The sequence below is a fragment of the Dendrobates tinctorius genome, unplaced genomic scaffold (genome assembly GCF_039654945.1).
Source record: "Dendrobates tinctorius isolate UK_male_01 unplaced genomic scaffold, ASM3965494v1 ptg000008l, whole genome shotgun sequence".
NCBI lineage: Eukaryota > Metazoa > Chordata > Amphibia > Anura > Dendrobatidae > Dendrobates > Dendrobates tinctorius.
The window spans coordinates 58436613-58449883 of record NW_027361676.1 but is presented as its reverse complement, the minus strand read 5'-3'; positions in this window follow the sequence as shown (position 1 = coordinate 58449883).

Below are 13271 nucleotides of genomic sequence, written 5' to 3'. Positions count from 1 at the left end.
GCTGTTTGCTCAAAAAGGCACTTCTCGATCTTGGCGTAAAGACGATTTTCTCGAAGGCGCTGCAGGACCATGCGTACACTTCTCCGATGGGAGGAGAGGTCGGTCGAGAAAACGAGGATATCGTCCAAATACACCACCACGCAGGAATAGAGTAGGTCTCGGAACACCTCATTTACGAATTCCTGAAACACCGCTGGAGCATTGCAGAGACCGAACGGCATGACCAAGTATTCATAATGGCCGTCCCGGGTATTGAAGGCCGTCTTCCACTCGTCCCCCGCTCGGATTCGGACTAAGTTGTAAGCTCCCCGCAGATCCAACTTCGTGAAGATTCTGGCCCCCCTCAGCCGGTCGAAGAGTTCAGGAATCAGCGGGAGCGGGTACCGGTTTTTAACCGTGATGTTGTTCAGGCCCCGGTAATCAATACAAGGTCGCAGGGACCCATCTTTCTTCCGGACGAAGAAGAAGCCTGCGCCCGCAGGGGACGAGGACTTCCGGATGAACCCCTTGGCCAGATTTTCCTGTATATATTCCGACATAGCCGAGGTCTCTGCTGGGGACAAAGGATAAGTTCTCCCTCTGGGAGGAGTGGCACCAGGAACTAGGTCGATAGGGCAGTCATAGGAGCGATGAGGGGGTAAGGAATCCGCCTCCTTCTTGCTAAACACGTCGGCAAACGTGTGATAGGGTGCGGGTAGGCCCGGGAGGTCGGCAGGCTTCAAGCATGGACGGGGACGCGTGAGAGCCCGTAGGCAGTGCTCCTGGCAGGAGTGCCCCCAACGGAGAACTTCCCCAGAGCGCCAGTCAATCACAGGCTCGTGCCGTCTGAGCCAGGGAAGCCCTAGGAGAACAGCATGGGCTAGTTGTGGCAAGACATAGAAGGCTATCTTCTCGAGGTGGAGAGCTCCGATTTGAAGGTCTACTTCGGCGGTAACCGTGGTGATGAGTCCGGGTAAAGGTTTACCGTCAACGGAGGAAATAGCGCGAGGGTTCTTCAATACCAACACCGGAATCTGGAGTTTGTCAACCTCCTCCTGGCGGATGAAATTACCGGCAGCACCCGAGTCCACATACGCCTCCACAGATCCACGCCCCCGACCTGTAATTAGCAAAGCAGAAAGGGTAAGGGGAAGAGAGGAATTTTGATCACCTAGGGGGTCCTCTCTTACCTGACCTAGGTGGAGGCATTTCCCGATCTCTCTGGCTTCTCCGGACAAGTACGCACAAAATGGTTGGCACCCCCACAGTACAGGCAGAGACCCTTGGTCATCCTCTCCCTGCGGCGTTGCTCGGACAGCCTGACACGATCGACCTGCATAGGCTCAGGAGCGGTGCTAACGGGAGATACCGGGAAACGGGGGACAGGAGCCTGATACAGCCTAAAGGACCTCCTCTCTCCGACTGCCTCTCGAGCGCGCTCCTGAAAGCGGAGGTCTATGCGAGTGGCTAGCGAAATAAGGTCCTCCAGAGTGGTGGGGGTGTCACGCCCGGCAAGCTCATCCTTGATCTTACTGGAGAGGCCTCTCCAAAAGGCTCCTACAAGGGCCTCATTGTTCCACCCCAACTCAGAAGAGAGGGTCCGGAAGCGGATGGCATATTGCCCCACTGTGAGGGAACCCTGGCGGAGGTTAAAAAGGGCCTCAGTGGAGGACGCTAAGCGACCCGGTTCATCGAATACCTTGCGAAAGGTTTCTAAGAAGGTCTGTATGCTTAACACGACGGGGTCATCTCTCTCCCATAAGGGGTTCACCCAGGACAGGGCCTCACCCTCGAGATGGGACACAACGAACGCCACCTTGGCGCGGTCAGTGGGGTACTGAAGGGGGGCAAGCTCAAAATGTAGCCTGCATTGATTTAAAAAGCCCCGGCATAACTTGGGATCTCCACTGTACCTGGGGGGTTTGCCCAGACGGGGAGCCGGGGTAGAGGCTACATCCGGGGAGGAAGTTGCAGCGGCAGCAGAGGATTGCAGGGCCTGTAATCGGTCATCCACGGATGCCATGTAACCCAAGATGTGGGATTGGGCGTCGCGCTGCTGCGCGAGCTCCTGCTGAAGGCTGACTAAGAGGGGAGCGTGTCCGGGGTCAGAGGTCTGCAGGGCGGACAACCGGGTGTCCATAGACTTCATAAAGGACATTATCCGGCTCTGATTTTCACGAAGGAAAAGCAATTCCTTTTGTGTGGCGGCTGCGGCACCGGCGGGATCCATGGCCTGATGATACTGTGACGCCTCTGGCAATACGTCCAAGAGTGGACCCCCTGGATCGCGGATCCGGAGCCCCTGGGCCGAGCGCACCTGGTGAAGACCGACCCCTGTACAGGGATCGTTAGGGGCAGGACCACAGGGGGCGGAACCGCGACAGCCGGAGCCAGCAGGGACGACTCGGAGGACTGGCAGACAGAGCAGGAGTAGCGGGGAGGAAGGCAGAAGATGATGGCAGGAAGACTACAGGAAAGGTACAGGGAGGACCACGGAAGGAGACAGGCTGACGGACAAGGACCAGGAACAGGGCAGACAACGGAGCAACAAGGATAGGCAGGGAACACTGAAAAAGGTAAGGCCGATGGGTGCTGCGAGTCACAAACAATCATCAGGCGCCCTCAGAATGGAGCGGGCGCCTGATATATGCGGAGACCGGAAGTGCGCCCTACAGACCCTCCCCTAGCGACGCCCCCTGCCAACAGAGGCCGGAGGAACGCGCGCGCGCGGCCTAAGGCCGGCGCGGTTACCCGCAGCAGAGCGGCAAGCAGCGCGGAAGGACGCGCGAGCAGGGGGAGGCAGGTGAGAGGAAGCTGCGGCGGGCACCGCCGCTAAAGGGGCATCGGCGGGTACGGCCGCCGATGTCACACTGATTTATTTTCCAGAGTTAAAAGTGCCTGTTGGTTTACCAAGCTTGACCTCAGTGGGCGTATAATCTTATTCGCATCAAGCATGGGGATGAATGGAAGACGGCGTTTAAGGGTAAGTGCACACAGAGTTTTTTGGCTCTGCGTATTTTGTAGTAAGATCCGCAGATAAATCCGCAGGACTAAAGTCCTGCGGTTTATCAGCGGATTTGCCTGCGGTTTTGCCCTGCGGTTTCACACCTCATAATGGATGAGGTGTGAAACTGCAGCGGTTCTGCACAAAAGAATTGACGTGCTGCAGATTGTAATCCGCAACAGAATCCGCACCGTGTGCACATACCCTGATACTCTGGAGGGACAATTTGAGTACCTGGTGATGCCTTTTGGGCTCACTAATGCCCCTTCTGTCTTCCAATCTTTTATGAACGATATTTTCCGAGACTTTGTGGATAAGTTTTTGATCATTTATCTGGATGATATTTTGATCTTTTCCAGTGATTGGGATTCTCATGTGGAACATGTCCGGACTGTGTTCCGGATTTTGAGGGAAAATTCTCTGTATGTTAAGGGATCGAAGTGCCTCTTTGGTGTACAGAGGATTTCATTTTTGGGATTTATTTGGTCCCCGTCTGCTAATGAAATGGACCCGGCCAAGATACAGGCCATATATGATTGGGTTCAGCCCACTTCTTGAAGGCTCTCCAGAAGTTTTGGGGTTTTGATAATTTCTACCCCAAATTTATAAGAAATTTTTCTGGTATTGTTAAACCACTGACTGATCTGACCAAAAATGGCGCTGATGTGGTGATTTGGTCTCCAGAGGCAGTCTCGGCATTTCAGGAGCTTAAGCGGAGATTCACTTCTGCTCCAGTTCTACTGGGTCACCCTCCCAGGGCTGTGGGGTACTCGGTACCAGGCCGGTCTCTCAGAGGGAGGTGTCACAGCAGCGGTGACCCGGTCCGTGGCCCTGGGCGTCCATGTAAAAGGGAGTTGAGAGATGGGAATAAAGTTTGTGAGTGAATGATTTGTGACGCCACCTGTGGTATTCGGCAAGGAAGATGTTAAGCCGACGCTGCAGACAGATCCTCTGGGACAGATGGTGTGGTGCAGCAATGATGGTGTAGCCCTCCACAGGCAGGGCTGTAGTCCCAGGGCAGTGTAGATTGGTGTTGGGGAAGAGGATGCAGTGTCTGGCACAGAGATGTGGCAGTGTTGGAGAAGTTGCAGAAAGAAGGCAAGGACACAGCGGAATGTAGTTTCTTTACCTTTACTTTGTAAGTGCAGTCCAGGGTCCAGATTACAGATGGCACAGGAGCTGATTAGCCTGGAAGCAACTCAGGAATCTATGCAGATAGGTTGTGTAGTCTTCTTCCTAGCGCTTACTTGAGGTACATGCAGTACTGTGTTACACTGAAGTTCCTCCTTCTTGTTCCCTCTCAGATCTACCTCGTATGGCAGACAGCTGTAGCCTTCTATCTCTTCTCTTGGCTCACCCGTTGCTGTTGTGCCTCCGAGTCTTATGTGGGAATAGAGCATTTACAGCTTCCTATTCCTCTGGTTTCTGTTGCAGGACCTTCAGTATCCATACAACCTTGGAGACCAGGCTCCAGATCATGCGCTATCACTAGGAGTGAGCTCTCTATTCTCCGCTCAACCTCCAGCTTCTCTCTCCACATCTACACACTTCGGCCTCCTCACAGTAACTCCTTACTTCCCTTCCTGGCCCTCAGAGAGCATTCCTCCCCCAATTCTGGTTTAGAGCTCCCTCTGCTGACCCGGATTGGGAACTGTGCTGCATGTTATGGTTAACTACTAGAGAGACCCTTCATTGCTTCCAAGCCTGACATCACCCTCCCTGGAAGAAGGCAATGCCACTGTGGCGACCATACTCCTGGGGGCGCCACATTCCCCCTAGTGCAATTCAGTACTCCTGGACTGATAAAAAAAAAATATAAACAAATTATCAAATAAACAATTATAATTGTACAAGATTTAAGAAAAATGAAAAATTACAAAAACCAAAAGCTCCAAAAATAGTCCTGAGTCGATTAGTCCATGCGTCAATGTCCATGGTCCATTCCTGGACAAATGGTGAACTATGTACAAAAGAAGCTTTTGACCACACCTAGTCCTGTGGCCCAATTGCCCATCAAAACAAACTGGAAAATTCAAAAAGGGGATTTCTTACAGAGTCTCTGTAGGCACAAAACTTAAACGTTACATATATACATACAATTTAACATTTACATGAACTAATTTATACATGATATCTGAGGGGTGTTATACCTTGGGTACTACGGACAGACCTACGTAGCACTGGTGTTGTTGGGCATCTCACTGGTTGTCTGGTGCTAACCACTGGGGTAGTGTGTACTGTACTGGCTACAATACTGGTTCTGCGTAGCACAGGGATACTAGATTTACTAGGACCACTTCTACTCACTGTGGGTATGACAGATTCACCACTGGCAGGGTGGGAATTCTCTTGTTCCACTGCTGGTGTAGCATCCGCTGCTTGCACTTGCTGATTTTCAGGGTGGTCTTGAGTCACTTCTTCTTGCACCACCAGTTGGGGAAAGGTCAAAACTGGCACCACTATGGCATTATTTGCTCGAGTCCAATTTGCAGGGAATTCTCCAAGTACAGTGCTGACCCTTTCTTCTTCCTCTATGGGTTGGATGTTGTTTTGCTCTTCCATTCTTTCTTTTAACTGGTCAGGGCACAATTTCAAATGAGCCTTACTGATAAGGCACACCTTGGTGTTATCGAAGTTTGATGGTACGATAGCGTAGGGTTCAGCTTCCCATTGGTCATCTAATTTATGCATCCTCCTCTTCCTTTTTAGGACTTGTTCTCCTGGTGACAAGGGAACTGCAGGTGCATGGTGATTGTAGTGCCTTTCTTGTTTTTGTCTTGCCTGAGCTAGACTCTTTTCTACACACTCTTGTGCTCTTCGATACTGTTGCTGCCTCTCTGTGTCCCAGTCAGCATCTGATGACGTCACCTCAGGTGTAAGGACCCCCATATCCAAATCAATAGGCAGCTTACCAGACCTCGCTCTCATTAGGTAGGCAGGAGTGCAGTTGGTGGAATTCACAGGAATGTGGTTGTAGAGGTCTACCAGATCTGGCAACTTTTCTGGCCACAGATTCCTCTCTTCCAAAGGCAAGGTCTTCAGTAGGTCGATCACCACCTGGTTCATCTTTTCACACATGCCTTTGGTCTGTGGATGGTACGGTGTTGTCCTGATCTTCTTGCAACCGTACAAATTACAGAATTCCTGGAACACTTCTGTGTTGTGAGTTCATTTTCCCCTTCACCGTTGATGTCTGATGAACTCCCTCTGCTGGTGAAGAGAGGTAGTGAAATTGATTGGGTTGAGAAGAACCTGTCATCTGAACAGGTGGAGCCTGATTGGACACCCGGAATCACTGAGTGGATATAAGGCAGCCGACGCCCTACTGGGGTGCTGGTGATCCTTTCTGCTCTGAGCTCTTGCAAACCAGTTCAGTACCTGTCTTCTGAAAGCTAAGTATTTGCTCTCTTATTTTTCCATGAGATATTGTCTGTTTACTTAGTGTTTGTGTTCTGCCTGCCCTTGTTGGTACAGGCTGAGCTCCATTTTTGTCTCTGGTCAAGTTTATCTTTTGCTCTGTCTTCAGAATATACCTGAGTGCTGATATAGTGATTTTGAAGTCTAGTGACTTCAGGGCCTTTTTTTCTATCAGACGTGTTGGACATTATTTTGGCAGAATTTTTGCGAATTGCAGCCAGCATCTTTTCTGTCCTTTCCTATTTAGTTAGTTGGGCCCCATCGTTTGCTCAACCTGTCTTTCTGTCTGTGTATGTGTTTTCATCTGCTTTTCACCGACAATACATGTTGGGGGCTGTCTATTGCTTTGGGGTCTGCTCTGGGGCAGTTTAGATTTCCCCTTTCTTTCTTTAGGCTTATTTAGTTCTCCGGCTGTGAACGAGGGGTCTAGGGCACCGTAGGAACCCCCCACGGCTACTGTTAGTTGTGTGAATAGGATCAGGGGTCTGCAATCCGATAGCTACCAACCTCTCCGGTTTTCTGGACTTAGCTTGTATTTTTGTTTTTTCCTCCTTCGGTGACTCATTCATAACACTTCTGCCTCAAAAGCTGGACCTTGATCTGTAAGCACTCGCTCGGGGTATCTGTGTGGTCGACAAAAGTGCTGTTGGAATGCTCTGGCTGCTGTCCTGGCTGTTTGATCCTTGACAGGCACAACTACCAGGAATCTCGAGTAATGGTCAACGATGGTAAGAGCATAAATGTAGCCTGAACGGCTTGGAACCAGCTTCACATGGTCCAGGGCAACCAACTCAAGTGGCTGCTTGGTTATTATTGGCTACAATGGAGGTCACTGGATGTTACGGTCCTTTCTGCGCAGGTTACATTGTCCACACTCCCGGCACCAATTTTCAATGGCTTTCCTCATACCTGCCCAGTAGAATCTCTCTCGGAGCAAGGCCTCCAACTTCTTCCATCCGAAGTGTCCAAAACCATTGATGCTTCATTCTTTGGGACTGCCACTTGCCAAACCAACTCACGAGTGCGGCCATTGATACTCCTCCGACACAGCTTTCCTTCATAGATGAACAGCCTGCCTCTTTCCTTCCACAACTGCTGGGTTTCTTCAGGAGCATCCGACTCTGGGCGTGAGTCAGCTTGTGACAGTAGCTCCTTCACCAGGCGGACTGCGGGGTCGCTATCCTGCGTTTCTGCCCAGTCATGATGAGGCAATGAGTTTAGGGTGGCCTCTTTCAAGACAGACCGTCTGTTTCTCACTCCTTGAGCACGTTGGGCCGCAATTGGCCGGTGGAAGACAGGTAACTATTTCTTCAAGTGCCTCAGGGTCTTCTCCTGCATCTGGCAGATTGGGCATTCTGGACAGCGCATCAGCATTGGCATTCTTGTGCCCTGCTCGGTACTTGATGGTGAATTCGTAGTTAGACAGCTGGGCCATCCATCGCTGCTCCAGTGCTCCTAATTTTGCAGTTTCCAAGTGAGTCAACGGGTTGTTTTCCGTGAAGATGGTAAACTTGGCTGAAGCTAGGTAATGCTTGAATCGTTCAGTCACAGCCCAGACTATGGCGAGGAACTCCAGCTTGAAGGAACTGTAGTCGTCAGGGTTCCTTTCAGTAGGACGAAGCTTCCTGCTGGCGTAGGAGATCACTCTCTCTTTGCCATTCTGTACCTGTGACAGTACTGCTCCCAGTCCCACATTGCTGGCATCAGTATACAGAACAAATGGTTGGTCATGATCTGGGTAGGCCAGAACTTCATCTCCTGTGAGAGCCATCTTCAGTCGAGTGAAGGACCTCTCCAGCTCCTCATTCCATTCGAATGTAGGACTCTGCTTTCTGGCCTTCTTGGGCTGACCCACCAGAAGATTTTGCATAGGAGTGGCTATCTCAGTGAAGCCTTTGATGAACCTTCGATAGTAGCCTACCAGCCAGAGGAATTGACGTACTTCATGGAGGTTACTGGGCTTCTGCTAGTCCCGGATGACTGTGACTTTGTCAGGATCCGGTGCCACACCTTCTGCACTCACTACATGACCGAGGTACTGTACCTTGGGCTTCAGGAGGTGGCATTTGGAAGGCTTCACTTTCAGGCCAAAGTTGGACAAGGCTTCAAACACCTCAGCCAGGTGCTTCAGATTGTCTTCATAAGTCTTGGAGAAAACAATGACATCATCAAGGTACAACAGGACTGTCTAGAAGTTCTTGTGTCCCAGACAGCACTCCATCAGCCGTTGGAATGTCCCTGGGGCAGTGCATAGCCCGAATGGCATGTCGTAGTTGAACTCACAGAGACCCATTGGTATTGTAAACACCGTTTTCTCCTTGTCTGCCTCAGCCACGGGAACCTGCCAATACCCACTAGTGAGATCTAAGGTGGAAAAATAGTTAGCAGTTTTAAGTGCAGCTAATGACTCCTCAATTCTGGGTAATGGGTAGGCATCTTTATGTGTAATGCTGTTAATTTTTCTGTAATCAACACACATTCTCATGGTACCATCCTTCATTTTCACAAAGACTATTGGGGCTGCCCACGGGCTACAACTGTCTCTGATCACCCCAGCCTCCTTCATTTCTCGCAACATACCTTTGGCACACTGGTATTGTGTTGGGGGTATAGGCCGGTACCTTTCTTTAATGGGTGGATGATCTCCAGTGGGGATATGGTGTTGAACCCCTTTTGCCTTCCCAAAGTCTAGGGGGTGTTTACTGAATACCCACTCATATTCCTGAGTCACTCTGTAAACCCCACTCTTTTGGTATGAAGGAGTAGAGTCAGTTCCCACCTGCAGTTGCTGACACCACTCCTCCAGCTGCTTTACAGAGCCATTGTCCTGCACCTGGTCGGATGAGACCAAGGGCTCTGCTGCCTGTATTGCGTTGTTACTGACAGTAAGCAGCTTAGCAACTGTGGCATACCGAGGTATTGTGGCCTCCTACTCCCCACAATTCAAGAGGTGTACAGGTACTCTCCCTTTGCGAACATCAACTACCCCTCTGGCTGTCAGGACAGTGGGTCGGCTATCAGAGTATACTGGCTCTACCAATGCTTGGTAATCTTTTCCTCTGAGACCTATGGCTGCCCGACACCAAATCAACATTTCACATCTGGGGGGTATTGCAATGGGGAAAGAATCACTCACTCTGACGCTGCCAATTTCTCCGCCAGAGAGTTCTACCTGCTGTCTTTGCATCAGAGCTTTGATCTCCTTCTGCAGGACTCGTTGTTCACTGGAACCAGCAGTCTCGGCTACCTGTTGCAACAAAACAATAACCTCGGAAAGACAATTTTCAATCACATTGGTACCTACAGTCATGGCCAAAAGTTTTGAGAATGACACAAATATTAATTTTTACAAAGTCTACTGCTTCATTTTTTCTAATGGCAATTTGCATATACTCCAGAATGTTATAAAGAGTGATCAGCTTAACAGCAATTACTTGCAAAGTCAATATTTGCCTAGAAAATGAACTTTATCCCCCAAAACACATTTCAACATCATTGCAGCCCTGCCTTAAAAGGACCAGCTAACATCGTTTCAGTGATTGCTCCATTAACACAGGTGTGGGTGTTGATGAGGACAGGGCTGGAGACCAATCTGTCATGATTAAGTAAGAATGACACCACTGGACACTTTAAAAGGAGGCTGGTGCTTGGCATCATTGTTTCTCTTCTGTTAACCATGGTTATCTCTAAAGAAACACGTGCAGTCATCATTGCACTGCACAAAAATGGCCTAACAGGGAAGAGTATTGCAGCTAGAAAGATTGCACCTCAGTCAACAATCTATCGCATCATCAAGAACTTCAAGGAGAGAGGTTCCCTTGTTGTCAAAAGGCTCCAGGGCGCCCAAGAAAGACCAGCAAGCGCCAGGACCGTCTCTTAAAAGTGTTTCAGCTGCGGGATCGGCTACCAGCAGTGCAGAGCTTGCTCAGGAATGGCAGCAGACAGGTGTGAGTGCATCTGCACGCACTGTGAGGCGGAGACTCTTGGAGCAAGGCCTGGTCTCAAGGAGGGCAGCAAAGAAGCCACTTCTCTCCAGGAAAAACATTATGGACAGACTGATATTCTGCAAGAGGTACAGGGAGTGGACTGCTGAGGACTGGGGTAAAGTCATTTTCTATGATGAATCCCCTTTTCGATTGTTTGGGACATCTGGAAAACGGCTTATTCGGAGAAGACCAGGTGAGTGCTACCACCAGTCTTGTCTCATGCCAACTGTCAAGCATCCTGAAACCATTCATGTGTGGGGTTGCTTCTCAGCCAAGGGAATGGGCTCTCTCTCAGTCTTGCCTAAAAACACAGCCATAAATAAAGAATGGTACCAGAATGTCCTCCAAGAGCAACTTCTCCCAACCGTCCAAGAGCAGTTTGGCGATCAACAATGCCTTTTTCAACATGATAGAGCACCTTGCCATAAAGCAAAGGTGATAACTAAATGGCTCAGGGAACAAAACATAGAGATTTTGGGACCATGGCCTGGAAACTCCCCAGATCTTAATCCCATTGAGAACTTGTGGTCAATCATCAAGAGATTCAGACAAAATAAAAGCATTGATTTTGCAAGAATGGACTGCTATCAGTCAGGATTTGATCCAAAAGTTGATTGAGAGCATGCCAGGGAGAATTGCTGAGGTCCTGAAGAAGAAGGGTCAACACTGCAAATATTGACTTGCTGCATTAACTCATTCTAACTGTCAATATAACCTTTTGTTACTCATAATATGATTGCAATTATATTTCTGTATGTGATAAAAACATCTGACAAACACACATAAAAACCAGAAGCCAGCAGATCATGTGAAAATATAATATTTGTGTCATTCTCAAAACTTTTGGCCATGACTGTAGAGTCATCATTGGGTTACATTCTCGTCGATCAATGTCTGCAACTATCAGACCTTGAGATTTTAACTCTACTCTCCCCACTTTAATAGTAATCTCTTTACATCCTACTTGCGGCAAAGACTGACCATTGTTGGCAACTACTGTCAGTTCATCACTTGGGCCACGGGTAAGTTCAGAGTCAGCCCAATACCGCTTGTAAAGGATATTGGGCATAGTTGTCACCTGGGAGCCAGTGTCCAGCAAAGCGTTCATGGGGATACCGTCAATCACCACTGGGAGGACCGGTCGCCCTCCAACATACTTGGCTCGCCAATTCTTTGGGCCTTGTGGTCCTACTCTTGGGGGTTGGCCCTCTGCCCCAGGGGTTGCTCGGTTAAATAACAGAACCTTGCGATGTGGCCTGCCTTGTGGCAGTGACGACAGATGGGACGTCCGTCCTGGTCCTAGCGATCGTTGTTCCTTCCTTGGAGTGGCGGGATCCTCTTCTTCTTTAGCCACGGGACATCCTCTGGACTGGAGGCGAGCTGGATCTTCTCCTTGGAGGATACCTGCAGGGACTGCACGGTTTTAGCAAGTGCAGCCATACCCTTGGTCAACTCCTGGACCTGAAGATGCAGTTCTGCAGATGGATCTTTGTCCACAGTCTGTGCATCAGCCTCCACAGGGATGGAAGGGAAAGATGTTGCTTCCTGTTGGTATGTAATCGCTGGGCGCCTAGAGGGCGCTGGACGGCTGACATTTGGTTCATGCAGCACCCGGATAGCCCTGTCTTTGAAATCAGCAAAGTCTAGGTCAGGGTTCTGTAGGGCTGTTATGCGCAGCTGTGCTCTGTGGGTACTGGATTGGAGTCCCTCAATGAATTGCTCCTTTAACAGTCCGTCTCCATCTTTCACACTGTCTGGGTTAATCTGCTTGACGGCTCGCAGCGCCTCCTGCAGGTTAAGAGCATAGTCCCGTATACTGTCCTGCGCTTTCTGCTTACACCCAAAGAATCTCATCTTGATTTCAGCGGCAGTACGGGTGTCAAAGGTGCTTCTTAGCTTAGCCAGGATCTTTTTAACAGTCTCCTTATCAGGGTCCTGCCAGGCTTTTACTTCCCTCTGTGCTGCACCAGGGAGCTGCCCAATAAGGATGTTCACCTTCTGGCTTTCAGACAGAGGATACACTTCAAACAAACTGCATAGTCTCTCTTTGAAGTCACTCAGGGTATGTGACTCCCCTGAATACTGCGATTGCCATGCTGCTCCCGGTATGTAAGGTATAGACAGCGGCATTATGGGGACCGCTGCGGTGGGTGCTATTGGAGCCGCAGCCACGTTGGGCCCTGCATCTTGCGGCGCTGAGGGGTTGGCGGGTGCGTCCGCCGCTGCGTCGGCGCGTGCCTCCGACATTCTCTTCCCCCCTAGTTAACGTTAGCCAGGCCCCAGGGTTGAGCAGGCTTACCGGCGGCAGCTTTGCAGGCTGGATGATCGGGACTGCAGGCCTCTGCTCCTCCCACCTCGCATGCTGGCCTCTTCCTGCGCGGCACTTCACTTCTTCGCGCTCTTCGTCTGGCTCCGCCTACGGCGGCCCGCCTCTTTAGGTTCCCGCACGCGCCAAGCAGCGGGATAACGGCAGCACTTTCACATACAGTCTATAGCACACAACACAGTCTCTGGCACACAGGACCCGGGGAAACCGGGCTCCGTGAATCCTGTTCGTGGCGCCAAAATGGGTCGCCCTCCCAGGGTACTCGGTACTGGGCCGGTCTCTCAGAGGGAGGTGTCACAGCAGCGGTGACCCGGTCCGTGGCCCTGGGCACCCATGTAAAAGGGAGTTGAGAGATGGGAATAAAGTTTGTGAGTGAATGATTTGTGACGCCACCTGTGGTATTCGGCAAGGAAGATGTTAAGCCGACGCTGCAGACAGATCCTCTGGGACAGATGGTGTGGTGCAGCAATGATGGTGTAGCCCTCCACAGGCAGGGCTGTAGTCCCAGGCAGTGCAGATCGGTGTTGGGGAAGAGGGTGCAGTGTCTGGCACAGAGATG